General features: G+C 38.3%; 1 long non-coding RNA gene across 1 annotated transcript in view; it reads left to right on the forward strand.

The window, feature by feature from the left end:
• The window catches only part of LOC309887556, a 108,558-nt gene that overhangs the window by 14,721 nt on the left and 68,005 nt on the right, over window positions 1-25,832 (forward strand). Inside the window, exon 2 of the long non-coding RNA XR_014319070.1 lies at window positions 10,344-10,478. This is a non-coding gene — a long non-coding RNA (uncharacterized lncRNA). The remainder of the gene's footprint in view (window positions 1-10,343; window positions 10,479-25,832) is intronic.

Consider the following 25,832-nt stretch of genomic DNA (forward strand, 5'->3'; position numbering starts at 1 on the left):
AGGAAGGTCTTTCTACCTGGAAGGAAGAGGTGATGATGCAACTAAAGTGCATTTCTCTCAGCCTTAACGCTGTAATCCTGAGCTGCTCATAGGCTATTTATTTGTTTCCTGCCTGTAAAGGATTGATAATGTCATTTTCCTCCCAGGATATCCTTATTTGCTAATGACTGCGATGGGCTCAGATACCTTGAAGAAGAAGTCTTTAGAAAACATGCAGATTTGTCTTTAAAAGTCAAAGCCAAACACTCCTGAAACCTGTTTATCTGAGTTGGTTTGCTAATTTGATGGATATTTTGAAGTTATTTTTAGAGGTGCAGCTTGCAGAGTTCGTTTGGGTTTTTGTTTTAGGAAAACAATTCTAAATGATGCTGAAATGCTGTTGAGGTGACCCATGTTCCACAAATCCGAAATAACAGGCTCTGTAGCTGACACTCAGGATCTGCCTGTGAGTCAAAATATGTCTTTAACATTTCTGGTGTGGGTGAGCTGCTTTGGATATTTTTGTTAATCATTTAGTAAGTTCTTCTGCTGTGCTGGTCCAGCACTACTCGGAGGTTGCGTGGTGCGGTGGAGAGGCTCCTGGGCCTGACTCCACTTGTGGCAAAGGAACCGGAGGTCACGTCCTGGTGCTCCTTGTTTGCCACGATGCATCAGTGTCTCTGGAGTGCTGAAGGAAACCCAAGGGCGGTAGATGCCCAGGACAACGTTTTGATTTGTGCTGATTAATAAATGACACAAGACAAGTTTGAAACTACTTTGTCAGGCTAGGTGACCGACAGACTTGTGGGGAGCAGCCTCTTCGTTTTCTAGAGGGATGTGTGCAATAATGCACTGAACAGCTTCTGGCTCTGATGTGTAGGGGATTGACAGCTGGACTTGTAGATTTAGTGTTTTCGACTTTGTGTTTTCACTGGAGTTAAGTCTGAGCACAGTCAGACTGCAAATGCTTCATTACATCAAATACACAAACATACAGGAAGTATTTTTATGTACTATCTTCACTCCCCAAAAAGACTGTAAGATCTTCAGGGTTTAGATGCCATCTGGACCTTGCTCTAACTAGCAAAATTCATCTTATTCTAGAAAAATAAAAATGTCATTGGAAAGAGAGAACCTACATTCTTTTTATTCTTTTGTTTCAAATGTAGGCTTTTTTTTGTGTGTGTGCCTGGCATGTTGTGCCTTCTGTTAAAAGATCTTTTCAGAGGAGTGATAGTAAGCTACAGGTTTTCTTGAACTTCTTTTAATAGACTGGATATAGGTACTTTTAAGTTTGGTCTTTCAAACAAAATGTCTCTATAAAAAATATTTCTCTCTATAAACAAAATGCCTGGCATGGCAAGAAGCAATTCAACTCTGTCAGTCTCTCTCCAGTGTGACATCTCCCCTCACCCCAACCTCACACCACAATTTTGGGGTTACTTACCAAATAGCAGTGGCAACTATTTCCCATAATACTGCATTCTGTATAGGTATCTTTATGCCATACTGTTCTTCCAGACTTGTAAATAAATGCCTCGTTGTCAAGGTGATAGGCTTTTTATGATAGTCACTTGAATAAATAAATATGCTGGGAAATTAAGCCTCACAAGTTTGCCAGTCGTGGTTAATATTTCTTCTCTGCCTGTTGCTGCTAACATGGAGGATGTCTGAAAGCAGTCATTGTTCTACCTTCAGCAGAAGCCTATGTATAAGAAAAGCCTACATATAAACCTGACCTTGTGCAAGGTGCAGCGTTGGCATCAGGTAGCAGAGAGACAGCAGAGGCTTTGGAGCTAATGCTGCAGAGGGCTGTGCCAGCACCAAGTATTTCAGGGAAAGATTTAAGAAATCTGTACCTAAATGGAATCAGGTTATTCAGTGAATGCAAATGGCTTCTTCTGTACCACTTCATCGGCAGTGAGGTATTTAAATGTGCTTAAAAATCTGGTTTAGTGGTCACTGCCTACTTCCCAAGTATTCCTATTGAATCTGATGGGACAAATTACATTGGTCAGGCTATCATTTCCACTCACATTCTCTCTTGGAGTGAAGGCACCCAGTTGAAAAAACACCTCTCAAACAGTTTCTCAAGATTTATTTCACTGTCTTATCCCCTTCTTGAATTTAAACACACCGAGGAAATGAGAGCAAGCCTCAGCTTCCCATTATGTTTTTGTTAATTTGCCTAGCTCGGGGTGTTCTATTTCTTCTCAGATGTGTGTTTATGCTTCCCAGGGTTTCTAGACTGCCCTGCATTACAAACAGTGAACTCATCCATATGATGCTGTCATTATCAGACTTGTAATAAATTCCTACCCAGATGGACTCCATTTCTTCTCTTCAAGCCAGAAGCTGATGGAAACTTCTCCCACTGTTAGTAGCATAATGTACAGAAAGGAAAACTTAAAAACATATGATAAGTTGTTACCCTTGTAGGCAACCTGTGACCGCTTCTGTCACAAGAGCAATCTGGTCATCTATTCACGTTATATTAACAGTTGGTGTTTTGATATCTAATTTGTGATTTTTGTGTTTAAATCTTGACTGCTGTTGACTGCAGAAAACATAATATGAGGTTATCTTAAATAATGATAAAAATCTAAAAAATGATAAATTAAAAATTAATTACAAAGTTAATTAAAATAAACAAATATGAAAACTCAGTGGATATTGGAAACAGCCAGCAAAACTATATTTTCTGCAGCATTTATGCAATGGTAAAATTTACTGGAACTTAGATTTTTTTTCCTTTGTTTTGACAAGCTAACTTCTTTCATTTTTTTCTTCTTTTCCTATTGTGTCAGATACTGCTCAACTACACTGAGAAACGTTTCTTACCCTGCAGAGGTTACAGTCTAAATAGACAAGACCAGTACAAAATGAGGCACATGATGTCTTGAGTGGGGTCCTACTACAAATCGGTGACAGAGGCAGGAACAGAATGTTTATATGTATTTTTTATATAGATAGATATTTAAAGTTGGACCCCATCCCTCATGTATCTAAAACCTGACCTTTCTCTTTCTTCGTGGCTATTTTAACACTGCCCTAAAACACCACTATGATGCATGTTTTGTTTCACTGCTGCTCCTTGTCTCATCTTCTACTTGAGTTGTATATGCTGTGGGGTAATGGTTTATCCTTGGCTATGTATTTTCACACAGCCTAACATAGTGGCTTCTGCAAAGAGAATTTTTTTGTACACGAGGTATGAACAAAGTTTGTTTAGTCCCATGAAAAATAACTTTCACATGTTCATCACGATTATCTCTTACTAACATACAGATTCACACATGTACACAGTGTAAGAATGAGAATGGTGGTTTTCCACATCTCCCGACACAAACCATCAGGCTCAGTTATTCTGAGAGCCACGTGTTGCATGGTTTAGCAGAGTACTGTAAAGGTCAGCGCTCTGTGGGGTTTGGTGACATTTGTGAATCTGTTGGGATAAGGAGTTAGGCAGCCCTGGGGAGCAACAGGGGCTAGAAGAAGAGGGAAAGTAATTTTTAGAACAGCTTTTGTGTAAGTTTGAACTGGTCTGGCTCAGCAAAGATAAACAATTTTGTTTGCTTGAAAAGATTAAATAGAAATAGCACGTCAGTGCAGAGGTCACCAGTTTGACAGGGAGAAGCTGAGACATAGTAAGATATAGTGTAAATTAGTTTTTCTTAATTTGAAGTAACTACAGTCTGTTATTTCATGTTATGGCTGTCAGCACCTAGCCCTTGTTTTCCAGTAACCATATATCTTATCTTTCTCTTTGTGCTTATTTAAAGTAGTTTAGAAAGTTAATCCCTTATTAAAACTGAAATGTATCTTTCCTAGGCTGAAGTAAGGATGTTCACCCAACATTTTATACCAGTTTAATTGGTGTGGTTTGATATTATACTTAAATTTGATACAAGACCTTTGTGTTCCCTGTGCTGTAGGAAGATCAATCTCATTTGTTCTTTATTTCCTTTCATGCAAGTCAGCATATATTTGTGTTCTTTTTTAATATGAAAACATAAGAAGATCACGCATGAGATACAAAGGATCAATATTTTTAACTTGGGGAAGAAAAGGGAAATCCATAAAAGCTTTTGTCAAATTTGGAGTTCAAATGGGAATTGGACGTGTTCAGTGCATGAAAGCTGCCTGCTTCTGCTGCTGCCAGAAAAGGCAGTTAATAAATGTGAATCTTAAAGAATACTCTGGTAATTACTGGGCATACAGCCTTAGGAAAGGTTAATTTTTCAGTGTATCTTATTGTGGACGCATTTCCCGTACTTATTTGCAATTCTTTTTTCTTCTCTTCTCTACATTTATGAGAACTTTTTTACACAGAACATGAACAGAAGGGGAAAATGCAAAAATAAGTTATTGTGTATTTCTAGGATTTACTCTTCAGGTGTTTTGCCAAGTTTTAATATATTCTTCATGAAATAGCATGATCACATGTATTCAAGAAAAAAAAATCACAAAGAAACTGATTTTTAAGTCCCCAGACTGTGTAAGTGAGTAGTAGGAAAAAACCTGCAAGTTAACTGGTCAGTTGAGGAAATAACATTTCACCTCCATCGCTACTTCTCAGTTATGTAAAAGAAAGTAAACCTGGGTTTGGTGAAATACTCTGCACTTAATCTACGTCTTGTTTGTGTTGCACGGGTCAGTAGTTATGTCCATGGATCTGTGATGTTTATTGCTTCCTTGGACATAGTACAGAGTGGGAAAAGCTCCTGCTTCTGCCAAAAAGGATGGGGGTGTGTGGAACGCGTGATTCATGACAAAATACTGCTGCTTAGCATCCTGGTGTGCTTTCCTTTTCCTACTGCTGTTCAGTGTCTCAAACCCAGAACTTTCTCTATGTATTCGTACATATGAAATTGTATGCCAATCTCATCTCTCTCCATTTGAATGAAAGGAAACATTTTTCCTGCTGCCAGGATGAAGCTTCTTCATGAGCTACTCTGTCATGCCATATTCAGTTAACAATTTCTCCTTTCAACGTACTGACAAAAGACACTAGAATGCTTTTAGACTGTGTCGGAGAGGTAATGTAGGGGATCCTTGAACAAGCTCTGAACAAACTAGCTGGCTTCGGCAGTCCAGCTGTGATAGTGCTGTATAGGGGCTAGTTTGTTTGGAAAGCTGCATCTGGGGCTTCAGACAAGTGATTTGAAAGGAATTCTGGTGTCTGTATTGCGTGGCAATGACTCCTGTAAACATGAAAAATAAGTTACAAGGTCAGTCAGCGTGGGAAGGTTGCCCATTGGTTTGGGGCAAGGAAGTCAGAGCTCTTTGCAGCTTACCTGGTGTGTTTTTTGTTGTTGTTGTTGTTGTTGTTGTTGTTGTTTTTTTGTTTTGTTTTGTTTTTGCCTTTTTTTTTTTCTTTCCTTTTTCCTAAGATTCCAGCAACAAAAAAACAACAGCAAAACAGTAATGTTTTGGCTTTTCCCCTCTATTAGTCACCAGAAAGCAAATATCAACAGCCTGTTACAAATTTGGAAGTGGTTCAGGCATGATCTCTCTCTCTATCAAGACATGCACAGTATGCCAAGGGCAAAGACTGCAAGTAACACTTCATTGCAGATTGCTGTCGTGTAGTGTTCCAAAGAGATTTGCAGATGTAGTTAATAAAAGAACTTCCATAAGCCTATGGTTTCAGATGAGGTGGGGAGGAAAAGAAATGGCAATTTATCACATTTTTCTGTCCATTAGCTGGGGCAATGTACTGCATAAATAACCAGTTTTGGCCTTTTCTCTGCCCTTTGTTAGTAGCAGTAGTCTGCTGTGAAAGATGGGGAGGTAAAGAAGACAGGACAGTCTAAACAAATAGCACGAATTGGATCGTTTTCCTTGCAAGGTGCTCATTTGCTGTGGGATCTGCAGAACACGCAGCGTTAAGTGCAGTTGTTCTCTTAACTAACTGTAAATGCACCTGTACTGCAGACGGGAGTGTAACACAGAAATCAAAGTGAGGTGAAGGCCAGTCGGTTCTGCTTTGGAATCGTTCTGCTGTTGCAGAACACTTTGGTATGGGCTCAGTGCTGTTCTGTTTTACTGAGCTGATCAAGCCTGGAAGGTTTGTAGGGCAGGAGGTGGCAAAGTGGCGATAGCAATTGACCTTCTGGGTTTTCGTCTTTTTTTTTGTTTTGTTTTCCACCTCCCACCCCTAGTTATCATCTTACTTGGATTCCAGTGCTGAATTGTAGTGTGTCAGGGTATGTTTATTTATTACAAGTGTTGCTGCTTTATATGTTTTGCTTTTCTCCCCCTTCTTTACTGCTACCCTTTAAGAACCATGTTTCAGGTGGAAGATAATTTTCTGCTGCCTTGTATATATGCTTGTGTTTTCTGTAAAGATGCCACAAGAAAACAGAATAGACCTAGGAGAGACAACAGTATGTGAGCTTAAAAAAAAATAGAAAATAAAATCATTTCCTGTTGTGGTTGAAGTCAAGCCCATAGATTTATGGTTTAAATCAGTGGCAGTTCCACTGGTATTTGTGCTCTGAAGTGGAGCTAGAACATCTTAGCACAATTCTGTTTAAAATCAGTGTGTGGATACAGTTCCTCTGGCTTTGCTGAGCAGGTGCTGGCTGGTGCTGTGGGTGAAGGTAATTTGGTAGCTTTCTTCAGAGCAGGTGCCATCTGTGATGAGACTGGGTTCAAAGTTAGTACAGCCCGTATATAGTTCATACAGCTTCAGGATTATATTCTTAAAGGGAAAAAGGAATACGGCAAGAAATGAAAGAAGTATAAGTAGTTTATATTAAATTCAGTGTTAATGTCAATAAAAATGCAAACCAAAACCAGCCCTGCTGAACTAGAATACCTGCAACCACCTGATATTTCTCTTAAACTTTTCAGAGTCACATTGACACAGTTGCAAGTAACGATCAGGGTTTTTCCAGTCACTGTTCATTTTAAATGGTTTTAACAGCTCTGGAAGTATTCATGAATTCAGATTTCCTCACTCTCCTGATCATGTTGCTGGCTTAAAATTCACATTTAATTAACCTCTTTGCCCAAGGCATAAATCAATACTAAAACTCCAAATACTACCCATACTGATAGTGATTTTCATTTGGAGGGAGCCTGCTGAAAATTAGGAATTAAGATGCCTGAAGGAAAGGAGCAAACTAGTTGTGCGGAGTGAAGCACAACTAACTCATAATCTGCAATAATGAATGTCCTTGGATGGGATGGGAAATCCATTCATCAAGGTTCCCAGGGAAGAAAGTGAGAACCAGACTAAGGTGAGCATGTGGGTTCAGGACAAAATTCGTTTGAGGGGCTGGACTTACATTAAAACACAATTGCTCTGTACTTTACAAGTCCTGAGGTTCCTAGAATGGTATTTCAAGTAGCAACAGCAGAGAGCAAAATAAATGAGAATTCTATGAATTCGCATGTCTGCAAATTTTTGTAACAAAAATCCTGTATAGTGTTAATTACTCCTTTCTATCAGTGCCACCTAGTAACACCATAATGTATTTTTAGTGTAGCAGCTCCTAGGAGTGCAGATCTGTGTAATTGCATTGTGAGAGGTATGGGAGACAACTAATGGGACTAGGTAACACATAGAAGAAGAATGTCGTGATTAGTTTCCCTAGGGTTGGGGAAATAGAGTGCTCTTTAACTGTTATACAAATACTCTTGCACCCAAGATAAAAGTGGTTGCAAGTACTGTTACAGAGACTAAACAACCCATTTAATTTTCATTGTGTTAGCACATTTTGCGGAAACTTAATTCTTACCAAGAGATCAGTAGAAGGGGTTCCTATCTTTTTTTTCTATAAATTTCTTTATTTCTACATAGTTCTGACTTTTTCTACTCTAAATTTCAACATCAGATTTATTTGCACAATTATTTTACTAAAGACAAACCTGGGGGGGAAAGGGGGATGCGTTACCACAGCGAGTTTAAAATTCTCCTTGATCTATTGCTAAAGCTTGAGTACCCCCTGAAATAATAATGAATGATAATTGAATAAATAATTAATTGTTATCTGGGATTTAATGAGATGATGAGGTAGTAGAACGAGGTTGTTTACTGAGATATGGTTGTTGTCATACCTGCTGTAGTCAGTATTATTTTGCCTGAAGTATTCAAATCTGTGTTCTAAAAATGTAAGAGCTGCTTTCTGTGCTGGTGAATCAACTGTATTTTGCAAATGAGCTGTCAGCTAAGCAATCTCAAAGCACTTTAGGCTACGTTTCAGGAGGATATTCTTTTATATTCTTTCCTGTAAATATGTGAGGTGAGTATTGGCTTTACTCACAGTATATACATAGGAGTCTTAAATCAATTTGGGTCTCGAATAGTAGTGATGGACAATCTATTGGAAGCAAGCATGCCTACACAGGAGGTTATGTTTGCATTGTGACTCTCGAGGTTTTTCTAGCTTTAGTACAGAGGTTTTTTTTCAATTTAGCAGCTAATGAAATGGAACCTTTGTAGAATTTGAAGTTTTCTTAGAGCAAGAGACCTAATTTCCCTCTGTCAGATAGTTATAAAGCAAGGACAACTTGTTTTTTGAGGGTATATGACATCTTTATTCCAATGTGCTAACACTGAGTGCAAAAACTGAAGCAGAATTTGTTGAAAGTTAAATTCAGCTGCAGTGTTGTTCTTGAAGTTCATTTATACCAGGAAGGCATGGAATATTCTCTTAGCAAAACCATATCACTGCAAAGCTTTTTTATTGTTGTTGTTTCTGAGTGGTGAAATCATACAGGGAATCACTTCACGGCTAGTTTTGCAAAGGCTTTGAGGGCTCTATGGTCAGCTTTGCACTTGTTTGCAGATGTTATTTCAGGTGGACCTTTGATTTGCAGTAAATGCAAATCTGCATACTTGAACCTTCAGACTACTTGAATTACACACCTCATTTCACCAGAATCAAGTGGTTGGTATATCTTCAGCAGAGCCATTAAATAAAGTCTTGCCTCAGCAAAGTGTTTAACCACGTGATTAAAGCTCAGCACACTTTTAAATCCCTTGATACTTGAGGACCTTCAGGCAAAATTATGTCATCAATTATACGCATGTTACTTCCTTGGCTATAATGGGATTGCTCAGGTGTAATGAAAGCAAAAAGGGGCAAAACCAAGGCCATTCTGTGTAGTTTTGTTCATTTGGCTCTTCACTGCTTTCAGATGTTCTGGTACAAAAACTTGGACAGGGTACAGCTTCAGGTTATGTTAGCTCTGCTTATTTCTAATACTCAGGTTGGTCAAAGTCTTTAGGTCTTGAAATACAAAGCTGAGTTTATATGACTGTGTAAATGAGGAGCAGAGAGGGGACCCCACCATGCTTAGGAAGTAATTAGTTTATCAGGAATCAGAGTACCAGTAACTATGGAACCTTACAGTGCTCCTTGCTCAGTCACTGCTCAGAGTGTGGCCCATTGTTATTGTAAATGGAGCTCCCTTTTCCAAGACTTAGAAACCTAAAAAAATAGGTTTGCAGAGATAGTTTGAGGTCAGTCAGGTAGGAGTAAAGAAATTTGCATCATTTCTGTATTTTGCATGCAAAATATATTATAGGGTTTTATCAGAGCTTCCCTTATGTGCTTGCAGCTGCAGAGCTGCACAGTGCATTCGCATATGATAGCCATCACTTCAGGCTCTATTTCACCTTGTCACATCCCATTTATAAACTGAGGTTTTTAATAGGACAACAGGCAGTCACTGAAGAGGGAAGGCCTTAGAAAATAAATAAAGACTGAGGAAGTCAGAGATCATTAAAGCTGACACCACCTCACATGTTCATTAATTATGAATCTATTTGGAAGAGCTTTGTTAAACTGCTGGCAGATACATGTGATACAGTTTTTGAAAGCTCTTGACTCAGCCCTTGGAACACCTCAGCTAGGGGAACCCAGAAATGAAATTCAACCCTAAGGTATTTAAGTTCACGTCTGTATTCAGCCTAAGGTTTGACTAAGTTTAGTTAAGGCTGAAATTCTGGCCAGGTGAGCTTCCTCTACAAATGTTCCTTCGTGGCACTTTCTTCTTGCAGAAGAGAATTTCATTCTGTATGGAAGAAGATCTCTTTGCCCTGCTGTCCCATGGCCCATGCCGTCTGCAGCTTTTACACAGGATGTACTGTGGCTTTCCCAATAAAATCCCAGCTAGTCCCTTGCGTGTTTTATATAGACAACCATACATACAGAATGTTCTGGTTACCACACATGTTATGAGGAAATTTAATTTGTTTTGACTGCTGTTCTTCAGTAAGCAACGGGGTAAAGGAAGGATGATACCTCTGTGTATCCATACCTACTCACACGTTTTCCTATGCATTGCTCTGCTTTTGTTCCTGAAGGTATCACACTCAGTTTTGTCTGTTCTCTGCTGTTTCTTCATAGGTGTCTACAGGATCTCTAGAGAAAAACTTCATCCTGACATGAACCATGATCAACTTCTGTTCCTCCCAAAAGGAAGACATCAGGCATCCCAGAGACTGCACACCACAAAATCCCAGAGACTGCACACCACAAAATGTGAGTAGACAGTACAAAAACATGTATATTATCTCGGCTTCACTCATTCTGAGCACTGTGTAATGCACTTGCAAGACAAAAAAATATCTTTTAACAGATGTCTTTCTGACCCTATGTGTAATAGTAATAAATAATAACCTTGCAATTACCTTTTTTAAAGAAAGGCTGATAATGAAAAGCAAAAGTACCCTAAACAAATTGAAATATGAAGGTAGGTCAGTAAGTACGCACTAAGGAACTAATACGTTTCCTTATCCTGACTCCTCTGAGCCAGTTTCTCCTTTACATTTTCTTGCAAGGACAGCTAGAAGAATCCCTGAAGTTTATTCCAAATGCCAGTCTGTAACATAAGCTAGGGAAGGGTAGACTTTCTGTGCTGCAGCTGCTGTCTGACCCTGGGTTGCTTACTTAGTGACCTCAGCAATATGCACAGTCTCCACAGGCCTAGAGAAGGGAGCCTGTGGTTAGCTGCCATCTGGTCTGGTTTGTTGGCCTAATGTGCAGCTTTCAGGCCATGGAGATACCTCAAGATCCTTCACTCTGTGTATGTCATAGAGGCTGTTAGGTTCCCACCCTCACATTCTCAGTGATCTTCCTTTCCTGTGCATGAACCCATTACAGCTGCAGGGTTAAACACTTATTGCCTTATAAGCAAAAAGCTTACTTTCATATAGCTTTTTGCAGATTGTTTCCTTCCTTGCTTAGTGCTACTGTCTCCTTAGAGCAAGTGTTGCTTCAGTATTGAAAAAATAGATTTGTCTTTACGTAATAACAGCTGATAGTGTTCAACTTGCTCAGCACCTTTCAGCTAAGGACTCTGGGAAACATTTAAGACATTAAACTCATGTTAAAAAAACACTAGGGAGTCAAGAAGCTGTTAATACTCATCCTAGATGAAAAGGGCATTTAAACGGAACAAAGCAATTTGTCTGAAGTCAAATAACCAATGACTCATGAACTAGAGTCTGAAGCTCAAAGGTCTTGCTTGCCCCCCCCCCCACCCCCCCTTATGCATGCTATTTGCTGTGGTTGTTATAGCTCAAAATCTCTCCAGAGGTGGTAGTAGAACTTAGGAATCCTGACACTGACCAAATAAACAGTAAATTAATGAAGCCTGGTTGCCATATTCTTAATGTACTACATGTGTACATGACAACAGAGTACCTGTCTAAAGCCCAGGATTCTTTAATAAGAGCACAGGGTGCTGGAATTCCCGTGAAATGTGCTGTGGATCTAAACTAGTGTTAGCCTCAGGGTTTGGATCAGCATTTAAAAGTACCAGACAGCTATTCAGCTGGAATCTTTAAGGTAGTTCTGATATAGAAAAAGAGGAGGAAAGAAAGGAAACTAGGCAGTGAGACTGGTAACTCTTGTAATCTTTTGATTTCTATGAGGAGGCGGTTGCAGTGTCTTAACCAGGATGCAAGGTAGAGTACATGAATCTGGATTTAATTTCATAAGCATGCAGATCTTGTTGAGAGTATCAGTGTAACAATTCAAACTAAAATGAAAAATATTCCACAGTTTAAACACTATTTGTAATTGCATTTTGACTGCAAAGATGTTATCAGAGCATCTTTCAAGCTCCAATTAATGCAAACCTAATTCTCCTTTAATAACAGTATCAGGAGGGTTTTAAATAAAGAACATAAAGACTTATTTTTGAGCTCCAGATAACTTTCAAATGTCTTCTGTTCAATTTTCATAGAGTAGTCTGTGGGCTGGAACTATACTGATGTAGGCATCTGCCTATGTTTAGGGATCTGGCTTTACTGGTCACTACTATTTGCTCTGTAATTCCTTGTACAACAGAATTGTGACCTATGGAAACAATTTTTGATCAATAATGCCAAATAATTAAAGAATTAATGAAGATTGCTGGACCTCTGTTTTTAGATACAGCTGTTATGTCAAATAAGTATCTAGAATTATTGATGTTTCTGTTTACGATCCTGTCTCAGAATGGAGCAATACTATTAATTTCCTTTTGACTGCAGGGTGCAGCTTAGACCTGTTTTTGTGGTGGGCTTTTTTTTTCCCCTAAGATATTTTAATATTTTGTTACTGATAATGTAAAACTTAAATGTGTATAGCAGTCAATTTTACATATTTCAGTCATGTCTTAGGTTTCGTTAACATTAGAAGAATTTTTTTATGGGTTCCCATGAAATGAAAACAGGTATAAAATTTGTATAAGGCTTAAAATTTTATAAGCAAAGTTACCCCTAACATTAAGTAGGTCATTTTCTAATGCCATAAAACATAGTGACAGGAAAAAATCTTGAACTGCTTCTGCAGAACTGGGGAGATGTGTATCAAGAAAGAAGCATATATCCCTTGAGAGGTAGCCCAGTTGAGGTGTTGAGAAAACACAATTTACTCTTTACATTCTGTCTTCAAGACTAAGGTCATTCAGAGTCATACCAAGTGTCACAGTTAGAGCTTAAGTTTGCATTTTGGGATGAGATAACATCTCGCGTGCTAACCCTAGCAAAGCTAGTTCTGAAATTTGAATCTGCTAACACTGTGCTTCTGTAACCAGGCTAATGAGCCAGCTAAAGCAGGATTACATTAACAAGATGGAGTCTATCAGACTATCCCCATACAAGAACTCATCAGTACTGTCACCAGGTCCCAAGTTTGTACCACTGCTGATTCAGTGACCAGCCCAGTACCTTTCCTCCTGGTTTGCCCCTGGGCAGGCAGTGGCATGTGAGCTAATGAAAGTGCAAAGGGGCTTTCCTCATACAGCAGTGTTAATTGCTGCTGCATATCCATCGCTGTATTCTCGCACGTTAGTGGTTTTCACATCATTCTTTTTATGGTACAGAAACAGAAATGTCTGCCAGTGAGGAGTGGCACGTATGTCTACATATGTGCTTGGGCACAAACAGATATATGTGCACTGTTCTTGTACCATGGCTGCAGAAGGCAGGGAAATACAGTTGAATTTAGTTGCGTGATGAAAAGGCCCTTCCTGGCATCCTGCATGTCTTGACTGAGTGGGACTCCACTAATTCCAGAGTCCTTACTGTTCCACAGAAGAGGGGTTTATAGAATTGAGCAGGATTAAGGCGGCAGCTTTGAGGTGCAGGATTACAAGAAGGTTGGTTATATGCAGGTAAATGTTGACTATGGTTTTCTGAACTCCGCATAGAATTCAGGTGGAGAGGAGTTTTAAAAACCTGATCCAGTTGTGACACCTACAGGTCTCTGTATCAGAGACCTTCCCAGCATTAGCTAAACACACAAACAGTGGTGTGATTTCCTTATCTCCTACAGCCAACGTAATTTTCTGTCTATTCCTAGTTCAGACAAAGCACAAGTTTGTTATTGATATCTTCCTATTCATGGTGTCTCAGTAATGGAGAGTGCATGGAACAAATCTAGAAATACATGCCTGTTTTTCAGCAAACAAACTCAATTTTAATGAGGTTTGAAAGATAGGCAGATAGTACGTTACAGGTGGTATATTTTTCAGCAATGTGAAGTACAAGAAGTTAAGTCTTACTTTAAATGTTACTGATGCTTGTTTTACCAGATTTTTAAGCATAAAGGGAATTTAGATCACTTTAAAGTCTTATACCTGTAATCTTAATGTTGTACTTGACCTTCTTATAAGATTATCAGTGGGGGAAAAAAATCACAAGGGGTTCTGTATCTAAAAACAATAATAGTAGGCAGGAATCTGGAGCAGTCTGTCATTTTGTGAGCCCGTGGTTATTGAGCTGAAGTGTGGGTCTGTAGGTATTTGAAACTAGCCATGAGTTCAGCTTGAGGAGGTCATTAAAAGATGGCCTAAACATGAAAAACCTCAAAAGGAAGATCACCATAGGGCAAAACTTCCTGATAGTTAGCATGATGTGTATTGTACTGCAACATTTAAAACTCCAGAAAAGTAAAGCTGGTAAAAGCAAATTTATCTCATTAAAACCCTTCATTTGCTGCTTTGAGAGGATCTCCAAAAGCCTTGAATAGGATTAAGGAAAGGGCATCAAGATGAACAGAGTCCAGCCGTATCAGCAAGGGGTTTTGCAGATGGCATCTGTATCTTGCGAAAAGCTTTTTATACCTTAAAATCATGTTCAGACAGCTTAATACAAGGTAATAAGAAATGTGGACTCAGAAAGGCAAAAATGCAGGAAAACAGTATAGTAGGTCAAGCTAGGCACAGAACAGATGATCTCTTGAGGCTGGAAGGATTTTAGAAGCATTATGGTCTGCTTTAGAAAATTGTCCTTATTCTAACATTGCTAACTGGCGACATTTGGTGTCTCCTTTTTCTCTGTAACATAGGCACCTGTCCATTCAAATTCCAGGGAAAAGATTAAAAGTCTGAACTCTAACAGGCATAACACAACAAGGAAAACCTCAATTCTTATGACTTTTAAAGAGATTTAAGCATTTTTGGGGAGAATGAATGCATGAGTTCTTCAGTATTAAGTATTCATAATAGCAACCTAACCACTATGGGAAAGGGACGAGTATCAGTTGAGCAGGGTGAAAAACAGTTTTCTTCTTTACTGGACAACTTGTAAATGTTAACTTTATGTTTTTCTGGTGCAATTAAAAAAAAAATATTTCTATCCTCTACTACAGAGCAAAAATAAAGCAATACTATTTGCAGTTGTTGGAGAACCTGATTCAAGTCCATCTGTGTGTGTTTTCGTATAAAAACATGCTGAGCAATGGCTTATTTTGATAGACTACCAGGACGTTAGATTGGAAGCTCTCCTTTGCAGAGGATCAATTTTAATTCATCTTTTAAAGCCCAGGCATGTCTCTGTGCTGAGTGGCTGCCATTTAAAAGTCGGTGACCTTTGAGGCCCTGTTGGTGCAATCAGGCATCCAGACAGAGATTTTTGGTGAAAAGTTACAGTAACCAATGAAATACTTGGATTTTTCCAAGTATGAAGTTTAGCATGAAAGAAGATACAATGATTTGTTACCCAATTTGTAACATTAAAAAAAAAAAAAAGTTTCTAAATACAACCTTATAGATCTTGGTGCTCTGTGCTCAGTGGTCAGAAAAGTATTTACTGCACTGACTGAAGGCCGGCATTGCATCCTCTTTGGCCCTCATAAGGAACTGTTACTTTGCTTTTCTGCTCTTTTAGTGTCATTTAGTCATGAGATTGTTAAAAGTAGCTTGCAACTGAACATTATTTATGCCTCTTTTCTTAGCTGTACCCAGTAACTGCTAATTAAGTCTTTTGTAGCATGACTCTGAACTAATTAGGGTTAATTGAGCCTGCTTGTACATTAGCTACTCCAACACTTGTCTTGATAATCAGGAGGTTTGTGTGCATTGAGTATTTTGTGATTTGCTAGCTTAAATTCATGTTCTCTGCTGTTTTTCTGGCTCATGTAGCCTTTGTGACTACTCTGATAGTAAACATGAATATTCCTTTTCTGCTGGGGGTGGGGAGCATAAATTACTGGTCCCTACAGCAGACTTTTCATCAGACAGCTTGGTTGCAATAAGGACAGGATGAAGAGGTAAGTTAAGTTTCACAGGTGTCCAGTTATGTGCTGAAAGTTGCTGAGGTACCAAGCTGCTGAAGTTTGAGCTTATCTGGAAGAATCCTCTTCTGTGTATAAACATTGCAAGGTGCTGGAGGTTGGCATTGATAAACTACTGGCCTGGAAGGAAAAATGTCAGCACCTGAATTGGAATCATCAATTGCTGCAGTGTAATGTTGTCTTTCCCCTTGGAGGTCTTTCCTTCCAAGTTTTTGATCCAGTCTGTCCATCTTTAGCTCTGCTGAGGTTATTACTGAATTAGAAACAACAAAGCAGTCTATCAGGTGACAGCACCTCTGCTGTCAGTGTTATCTATGGTTAGGCACTGATAGACCTGTGAGATTCTAATCAGGCTCTCAAAGGTGCTTTGATTTAGTAAGGTGGGCTGGCTCTGTGTCAGTCATCTTCAGAGACAGCATTGCAGCTGTAACTGCAAGCCATGGACCACCACTGCAGAGCCAGGTTAGGCCACAGAAATGTACATTTTGAAACAGATCCTGTGGTGAAGCCTGTGTTTTCCTGAGCAGGTGATGTAACAGCACTGCTTTAATATAGACATGACAAGACGAAACAAATGGTCGGGCTCAGATGGTTCTCATGCAGTCAGGCTTTTGAGAGGTTTTAGTCTGTCCTGCTAGCACCAGCAGGAGGCTTCCTGGCTGTTAGTGGGACTCCACCAGTTACAAATACATTGGATTTCAAACTTCCCATCTCTAAGTACTTGTAGAACATACTGGAGTAGCATATTAATTAGCACACTGTGTATGAATCTTCATTTTTTGGCTTTGCTTACATAAATTTAGTTCGAGAGAAGTCATTTTTACTCATACTTTAGCTTTTCTGATGATGCTAATGTAGGCACAACTGTGCACTTCCTTGAATTAGAGCAATACTTTGTCTTTTTCTCTGCTTCTTATTTAGTTCCAACAGGGAAAAATGTTTTTCTTTACTTTTTTAATGTTAAATTTGGAACTATGTGGTAGTTTCCTTTTTAGCTTTCCTTTAATACAGGAGAAAAAAAAAAAAAAGTAAAATGAGTGCCTAGGAACTGTTAGAGTAATGAAAAACAAACAAAACAAGCAACAAAAACAGAAGTGTGCTCCACACAGAATAGAAGCTGTGAGCAACTCTGTAGCAATCAGGAATAGCCAGAAAGCTGATTTATGTAAAGGTGAAAGGGTATATACACAAGGCAATCATTCCCCACAACATACGTGCAACCTTCATTAAAAAAAAAAAAAAAAAGTAAGCACCGAAACTATTTAGATTAACTACTCTGGTTTTTCTCCTTAAATCCATTGAACCTCCTAACCTAGTGGGAATAGAAGAAAATCATTATCGGTTATCACAGAGAGATTTAAATTAAGATTTCTTCATAAAACTAAAGTTCTAAAACAAAATCTAAGAAGTGGAATTAATTGCTGGATCCGCGTTGAATCACCAAGAGACATGGTTTATTTCTGTGTCATAGCAGAAAGTGCCTCATCAGTAAGAATTCATATGGAGGAAGAATAAGCATGTACCATACATTGAAAACAAGTGTGTCTGGGATGTTTAATTATTTTTTGATTAATTCATTTAACATTAAAGTAGTCAAGGGCTGCAACATATTCAGCACTACACAGTTTGCTACTGGTATGTATCTTCAGCTCTTCTCATTTAAAAGCACCTTGTGTTTTTTACCTGCAGCTGTTGTAAATGAATTACTACTACTCTTCTAAGCTACCTTCATTACCCCCGAGGAAATGCACAGAAACACACTGGAGCTAAGATGATTTGCAGCATCTGTGGTTAAGATTTAATATAATGTACTCCATGTTTTCAAGGATAAAATGAGGAGTGGGGTGGGGATTCAGTTAAAACACATGTAAGCATTAGATTGGTTACTTAAAAACTGTTCAGCTAAGCAGTGTACTTATTCAATGCAAGGAATAATAGGAAAATATTTTTATTTGTTCTTTATTGTTCTTTGTGCACATTTCACATGAACTTAATGTAGATTAAAAAGTAGGAAATCAGAGCACAAAAGGCACTGAAGTTCACAAACAAGATGTGAGAACCTCTCCTAGCGATCGTTTCTTGACAGCACCAAACTGAATCATCATCTTCGATTAACACAGTCACCAAAACTATCAAACACAAGTAAGCATCCTCTTCCAGGATAACCGGCGTGTGTGACTAAATAAGCATGTGTTAAAATAAGCCTGATGGGCCTTCAAGGGCTTGTACATCACATTAACAGTAAAATATCAAAGTGGAATAAAAAGACCATGACAGAGATAAGGCACTGACTGTTCAGATTTTGTAATGTTTTATGCTTGCTTTAAATCACAAGATGTATCAATGAGCTGTACACTCTTTTAAATCTCATCTGAAACTTAATCTTTCCATTCTGTGGTCATTACTGTTATCGTTAACTCTGTAAAAGTGCACGACTGGAAGCACAAAAGATGAGAAGTACAATGCTGGGAACTGAATTTAAGTCTTCTAACTACTGTGTCATTTATATTTGCATAATTTATATCTGTGTATATGAATTATTGGGTGGGTTACGGGTAAGAAAGCAAAGTTCACTAGCCAAGTTTCATCTGCTTTGGAGAAAAGCACGTGCTTAAAGTTATATTGTGTTTGGATCACAAACAGGGCCAGTTTTGTGAGGGGATAGATCACCTCTTGAAGCGTAACACTGTTATTTATGAGTAGTGGACAACTTGTTACCAGATTATGTTCCAGAAACTCTGATCATCTGTCAGTCAATTGATATTGCTGGATTGGTGGAGAAAGCTTTAAACTGTTGCTGTCATGAGGTTTAATAAATGTTCCTTTGATTCTGTTAATTAGATCAGATGATAAACTGCCAGGGAATGACAGCTTCAATAAATCTATATTAAAAAGGTGTTAGGAGTCACCAGTCCTGGACAAACATCTGTTTGTCACAGAGTGAAAGGCAGGGTTTCCTAATTATTTGGCTGCTTTGTCTCTGTCTTTCTCCAATAGCATAGTCCATGGCATGAGGATGTACGTGGCACAAGTAGCCAAACTGGCCAGAAAGACTTGCTGACCACTCTGCTTAATGAACAAGGTGTGAAGGGTTAGAAGAATCTCCAACAAAATGCAATGCAGTCTCATCTTGATAGCGACACGTATTTCACAGAAAGTGAAAAGACTATTTTATAGTAGGCTGTTAAGGAATAATCAGCACCTGTGGGATTAGTGTCCTAATCTGTCAGTCTGGGAATGCTTTTTTGCCTTGCAGCCTGAAGGCTTTACCAGATGATTCTGAATCTAATGTAATATTTCATTACGTGTACAAATATGTAGCTCTTTTCTTGAACAATCCTGGCATGAACTGCAAGATGTCTTGTCCTGAATTGCACAGACTATGCAGAAACATTTATCTTTTCAAAACTGTGTTCCTCCCTATGTGCAGTTTCAGAATAAAAATGAGATGGTGAACGAGCTGTATTTTACCATGTGACATGCCACTTTCCCCATCTCCATTGTGATGCTTTTTTCTATCTTCTCTCTGAAATAACCAATTATTTTGTTAATGTTTTCTCATACAGAAGTTGTTCAAGGACTCTTGTCACTTGCATGTTGCTTTACTAGCCTGGCTAAAGAGCGTGTGGTCTTATAACAGATAGGGTTTGCTTTAAAAACTATTTTCTTTTCATTATTAGTTCTTACCGTATTTGTTTCATCTGGAAGATAAGGAATTGCCATACTGAATCAGACCAGATCAAAGCTAAATGCTGTCTTGTATTCTAGCCTCAGTTCTATGTAAAATGTACAATGAGCTTCCTCATGTCTTTGATGGACTTCAAAGTTGTTATACCTAATAGGTATTGATGAAGCCATTGTACTCCATTAATGAAACTTCATTCATTAATGGCCCTACAGTAACTGGTGATGAATTCTGTGATTTACTTGGTTTTCTGGGAGGGGAGGGGGAATACTTTGGTGCTCTTCAGAAACGGAACAGGAACTGAAGCTTGTAAATGTTATATACCTTGCATTGCAGTTTGACTTGGTTTGGGCCCTGATACAATGGAATATTCTCTTAAGAAATTGAACCAGGTTCTTTTCGCACTAGCTCGGATTTATTCAGAGGGGACAACCATGGCTACCTGGATGAAAACCATCATAACCAGAATGGAGAGTTTTGCCTAGAGCGTTTTCTTCTTCTCTATACCTTCTAAATGTTGCCTCTATCTGGCAAATGAGACCAATCACACAAAGCTCTTTGCTGAATTCTTAGTAATTTCTTTATGGGCTTGGAAGAAAAAAAGCTAATTTAGAATATAAAATACTGCATTCTAGTGCTGATTTTACCCATTAGCCCAGTGACTAGACTGAAACCTTCTGCTTCTCTAATTTGGACTGAATCATTAAAAACTTGTTTCTTTTAATTAGCATCTCTCCTTTGTTCTCCTCTCCTTTGTTCCCTCCAGATTAGAGTCATTCTCAGCATGCTGGTTTGCATGTATATTCTGATGTACATTGAGATCATTTGGGAGGAACCCTCAGGTTTTACTTTACCTGCCAAAATGCCCCTTAGAAGGTTGGGTACAACCTATATCTGGACTTTTTTTTTTTTTCCTGGTGCCATGAGAATAATAGGCAGCTGACTTCATTAATGTTTAAGTCCTTGTAAACAGAGATTTGTAGCCTTTATGAAAGGACATGGTCTGTTCTGAGTTTGCTGTAATGGCTGCCAGATTGCTTCCCCATTGAAAAGAAAACTGTGCCTGGATATAAATAATTACTGCAAAACACTGCCAAGTCCAAGAATTCCTCTCTGTGGATCAGTTCCACAGGGTTTGAAATCTACATTTATAATTGTTTATTTTCAGTGGAACTATCTTCAGAGCCAAAATTCAAACATGCAACTTTGGGGTTAAATTTGGCTTCAGCCAGAGTTGTGATTGCCATGTCTATAAAGGAAATATGATGTTTCAGATGCTTATCTGCACTCAAAACCAGTTGAATCTCTTCACCATTTCCTTGTGCTTCTTAAAATTCTGATTAATCCTTACAATGGAAATAGGAAATGCTAACATACTGATTTTTATTTTTGGTATCATTTTGCACTCTTGCCCAGCACTTGACAGGGTTCAGACGACTGAATCCACTTCTTTTGAAATACTTTTTTTGTGGAAGGCTGGCTACTAACAAGCAGTTGCTCTTATTTTTATTTCTATGTATTACTTTTTAATTTCTGCTTGTTTGCTTTCTTAATTTTGCTGGTAAGGATGCCATCAGAAGCAAAATAAATAAATAGATTAAAAATGGGAAGAAAATGCAGAGGCAGATTCTCCCAAGCAATTCTAGTGTTGAACTCCTTGCATTCAAGCATGTCTCCGTTGTATCTATGTCTGTTTTCCATACTTCACTTCGGTGCTTCATCGTTTCAGTTCCTGTGCTCAGTCTTTCCACTGAGTTCCCCCCCCAAGTTGAACTGCATCATGGCTTAAATCTGTAGATCCTCTGGTGTTGAGAACAGAGGTGTAAATCAAATATCTGTGTACTTGCTAGGCTAAAATAAATTATAGTAAAATCAAACAAACAAAAACAATGCTGTAGAAGTATTAAGCTAGTCTGGGATTAAAATCCACTGTATAAAAACATGGAAACCTTTTAGAAATCACACTGGTAACAGACTGACACAATCTCTTATATACAGTAAATGTTTATTTCCCCCCTTTACAACTGTTTACACACCCTGTTTGAAATCAAGAAGGTAAAGATGTGGCCATTATGACCTTAAGCTGCAATAGTTCAACTGTGATGGAGCTGGGAGAAGGTGCTCTGTATTGCCTGGTCATACCTCCAGTTCTGCTTCGTGCTGCTTTGCTGGAGTTCACCTTGCTGCTATGTGCTCTGATGTGAAAATCCGTTCAGAGGAGATAGTGACAAGAACAATACATTACTGACAAACCTTGAGAGAATGTTAGGAAACATCATTCCAGCTGTTAGAGTCAATGAGCAAAACTGTGAGTCTTGTCAAGTCCTTTTGCCATTTCACAGCATAAAACTGTCACCTCATTAATCAGAGGAGCGTGTTACCACGAGGCTCCAGTGTGAATAGCATTTATCGCTGATCTTGTCAATTCCTTGGAATAAACTACAACTTGATAATTCTCTCCTCGTGCATTTGAAACTTTTTTTTTTTTTTTTTTTTTTTTTACAATGAAACTTCTTTTTGCTAGTGATCTACTTGATTAATCAGACTGGTGAGGATTTGAATGCGTATATTAGAAAGCATAATTAAAAGGTAGATAACTAAGAAGCTCGTGCAGTAGGTGACTTATGCGTGGGGGGAGCTCCATTTAGCGCAGAAGAGAGTCTTGGTTGCAGCTATGATTCACTAATGACTTACTACATGAAACATGACTGGGATGTTTTGGAAATGTAATGGGATAGTAAAATGGCATGGTTCTGTTTCATTAGGTGTATAGCCCTGACAGAACTTCCTAAGTAGGGATCTCCGTCCATTTCCTATGATTGTGCTGATAACGTTAGCTATTACCATTTGTAAACAGTTCACAACCTATAATGGAAGTACATTTTTTTTTCAACTTTTCTTTTAATTCTGAACAGCACATAGCAATATGGATAGAGGCATACTCATTAACTTAAGAACCCAAGAGAATAGCAGCGCAGTCGATTTTCAGCCTAGAGAGCAGGTTTTTAGGTAGCTGTGATGTTCGGTCTGAAGTTGACAGAGGAAAATGAGAGATTACAGAGATGAAGATAACTGCCCATACTGGATCAGCTGCAGAACTAGTGCTAGCAAGTAGTCCATAGGTGCTGGAGAGAAAAATGAGGGAAGCTAGATAACACCACCTCAGCTGTTCTTAGAGTGTTTTACAGGAATAATTGATCATACTATATCTGTAATATCACCCGTCCTTTGGAGTGGGCTGTTAACAGTAATCGAGAGATCGATCTGCCTATAAAACTATTAATTTGTATTCTTCCTTGGAGACTTTTTGGCTCTGGCTTTGTGTTCCTCCACAGCTTTTGATCATGTCTTGCTAAAGTAATTCTTTTCCCAATACGACAGGTTCCTTCATCATGATCCCATTAAAGAGGAAAGAACGACTTAAAACTACATGCTTTTAAACATGTCACTTCTCATAAATGCCATTGACTCTGTTGTGTTATAACCACACTGAAGCCAATAAGTTGTTAATAATTTAGTATGCAGTTACAGAGGCAAACATAAAGCTATGCTTTGATCAAAAACACGTAAGACCATAAAAGCACAGAGTATTCTGCTCAAGAAGTTGAAAGACAAAAGTTAAATACTTAGCACTAACTGGACTGAAGTTGTATTACACTAGAAAATTTTTTTTTGGGAAATCATAACAAAGCCCAAACATTTCAGAAATATCCTAAATCACATCCTTTGCAGAAGCTTGTAACTATGCTCATTGAGCAAGGTGTCTTTAACCCAATACAAGAAGCTGAGGACTGCTAAATCTGAAACCTTAAATTGCAATCCCAATTTAAACAAAATATTCTGTCTTGCATACACATGCACTCTGTACACATACAAGAGAACGAGAATCTTTTATACATGCAATTATAAAAATTATAATGTATAGGAAACCTTGAAAGCAGGCAAAAATAAACGTAGCTGGTTTTAAGATTTATTAAAAAAAAAACTTTTCATTGTGCTAGATGACAGGTTTCCACCGCACTGTTGTAGTACCATGTTCAGGCCTGTAGTGGTCTTCCTAAAGTTTTAATTTCAAGGTCTTCCTAAGGATTTAATTTCATTTTCTTTTCTTTCCCAGTGAAAGCTCCTAAAGGAAAAGGCATGACCACACACAAGAGCTGCAAGCTCTGAGCAGCAAAGTGCCTGCAGCTGATTGAGTGCAGTCCCGGGAGAGGAACATGTAACCACGTGCATGCACTTCAGGGGGAAATCTGCAGGCTCTGTAAAACCCGAGCTGCAGGAGGGCTCTGCTTATTTGGTGGAGATTTCTTTCAGGGTAGAGATCTGGTATAGGCATGAAATGCTACTTGATACCAGATTTATTAGTTTGTAGTTGAGATATAAAGTATTAGCTCTCTATTTATATTGTTCTGTTAATGAGCAGTCTCTGATGGAGATAGTATTTCTGCTTCTGGGCCTTCTCTAATATCAAAGGACAGATTTCTGGCTATAATTACATACGCATTAGGCTCTTCTCCTTTCAGCAGATATTGTTAAATTGTTCTGATAGAGATACAAAATACAATACAAATAGACCAAAAATAACATTTTGATCACATTTTAATTCAGTGTTTTTAGTTTTGTCAACATTTATAGGAGATGTCTGAGGCAACAGAGTAGGATAATTACTGGAGCAAAAGAAAGGACAATGCTTGCATTTCCAGGAAGCATCATAACAGCAATAGTGTCTTCATGCTAGAGAACTTTCCTAATATGAATGCATAAAGACTTCTGCTTGTTTTTAGCAAATGCTATGCTATATTCGAAGTCCTACATTAGGAAAATATTTCATACTGCTGGAGAATACGCTCTGGTTTCCACAAAGCTTCCTAGAGTTGAAACGGAATATTTTATAAGACTAGAGAGATTGATGGCTCAGACTAGTAATCTGCAATACCTAATTAGTCAATCAAGACAATTTGTATTTAGCAAGCATGACACAACTGCGTTACAATGGAAACACAAAGGGGATTCATTTTTTTCTACCATACTAAAGATTGGTAGCTCAGAAGAAGCAGAGTGTTTTATTTGGGAAACACAAGGTGGGATTTCTCAGACAGTTCTTTACTTTGGCTGCACTATTTAGCAAAAGGTTTGTTCAGTGGATCTTTTCCTTCCATTCTAATTTCAATAAATACTGAAGTAACAGATAGGAGAATGTTTTATTATTGTTCTGTCTAAGTTGGATAGAAGTCCTGACAACAAAGCAGAAGAGCAAAAGCCTTGTAACCTGTGATGGTTGTGTGCATGGTGCTAGTTATCGAAAGAGTACAACCCAGGAGTGTCCTTTGTCGAAGATCAAGCAAAGATACCTGCTTTGGTCCCAATGTCTTACTCAGACTCCAGTATGAAAAGAATTGTTTTCTGCTTTTACAAATCCCCAGTGCACTTTTAGATGGGCAGAGGTTTCTTTTTCCTTATCTGCTCTCTAAGTGCCTGTGCCTTTTCTGTGATACCCCAGCACTGGCTAGCATTCAGGTGCTTCATTTGTAATGACTGTTTGCATGGTGTTATGCTTGTAATTAAAAACAATTCTCTAAGCTATTTTCCTCTGCACTTCCTAAAATGGTCTGCAAAAAATGGAGGGGAATGGTGAAGGCAGGCATATGTTCATAAATACTTGATACATTTAGATATAAAATGATCTTTAAAATCTGCATTAATCAGCTAATCAGCTGCAATATAAAGTACAGGAATCTTGAAGCTGTAGTTGGTGTAAAGGGGTAGGGTACAGGGAGTTGTGCTGTGTGTGTACACTGATGCATCTGACATCTTCCTGCTACTTGGAAGTAATATTTGTTGATTCTTTGAACTTCCTCATGTAGAAATGTAGACACTTAAAAGGAAATGAAATGACAATGTAGGTATTTTTTATCTTTTTCTTTGCAAACATTGATTCACAGGGTTCAGAATTAAATATGTATGCTATTAAGGATGGAGAAATACACTTACTGGTATGTGAATTAGAGAAAGAAACTGCTATATATTTCACCTTTCTCTGTTGGAAGAGGATTTTAGTTTCCTATCTAAATCTGGCAACTTAGTAATAAAACTTAATTTATAAATCATAGGCAGTTTTTCTTTCTTTTTTTTTTTTTTTCTTTTCT

Source organism: Aythya marila, assembly GCF_965140915.1.
Source record: "Aythya marila genome assembly, chromosome: 26".
In the NCBI taxonomy this organism is placed as follows: domain Eukaryota; kingdom Metazoa; phylum Chordata; class Aves; order Anseriformes; family Anatidae; genus Aythya; species Aythya marila.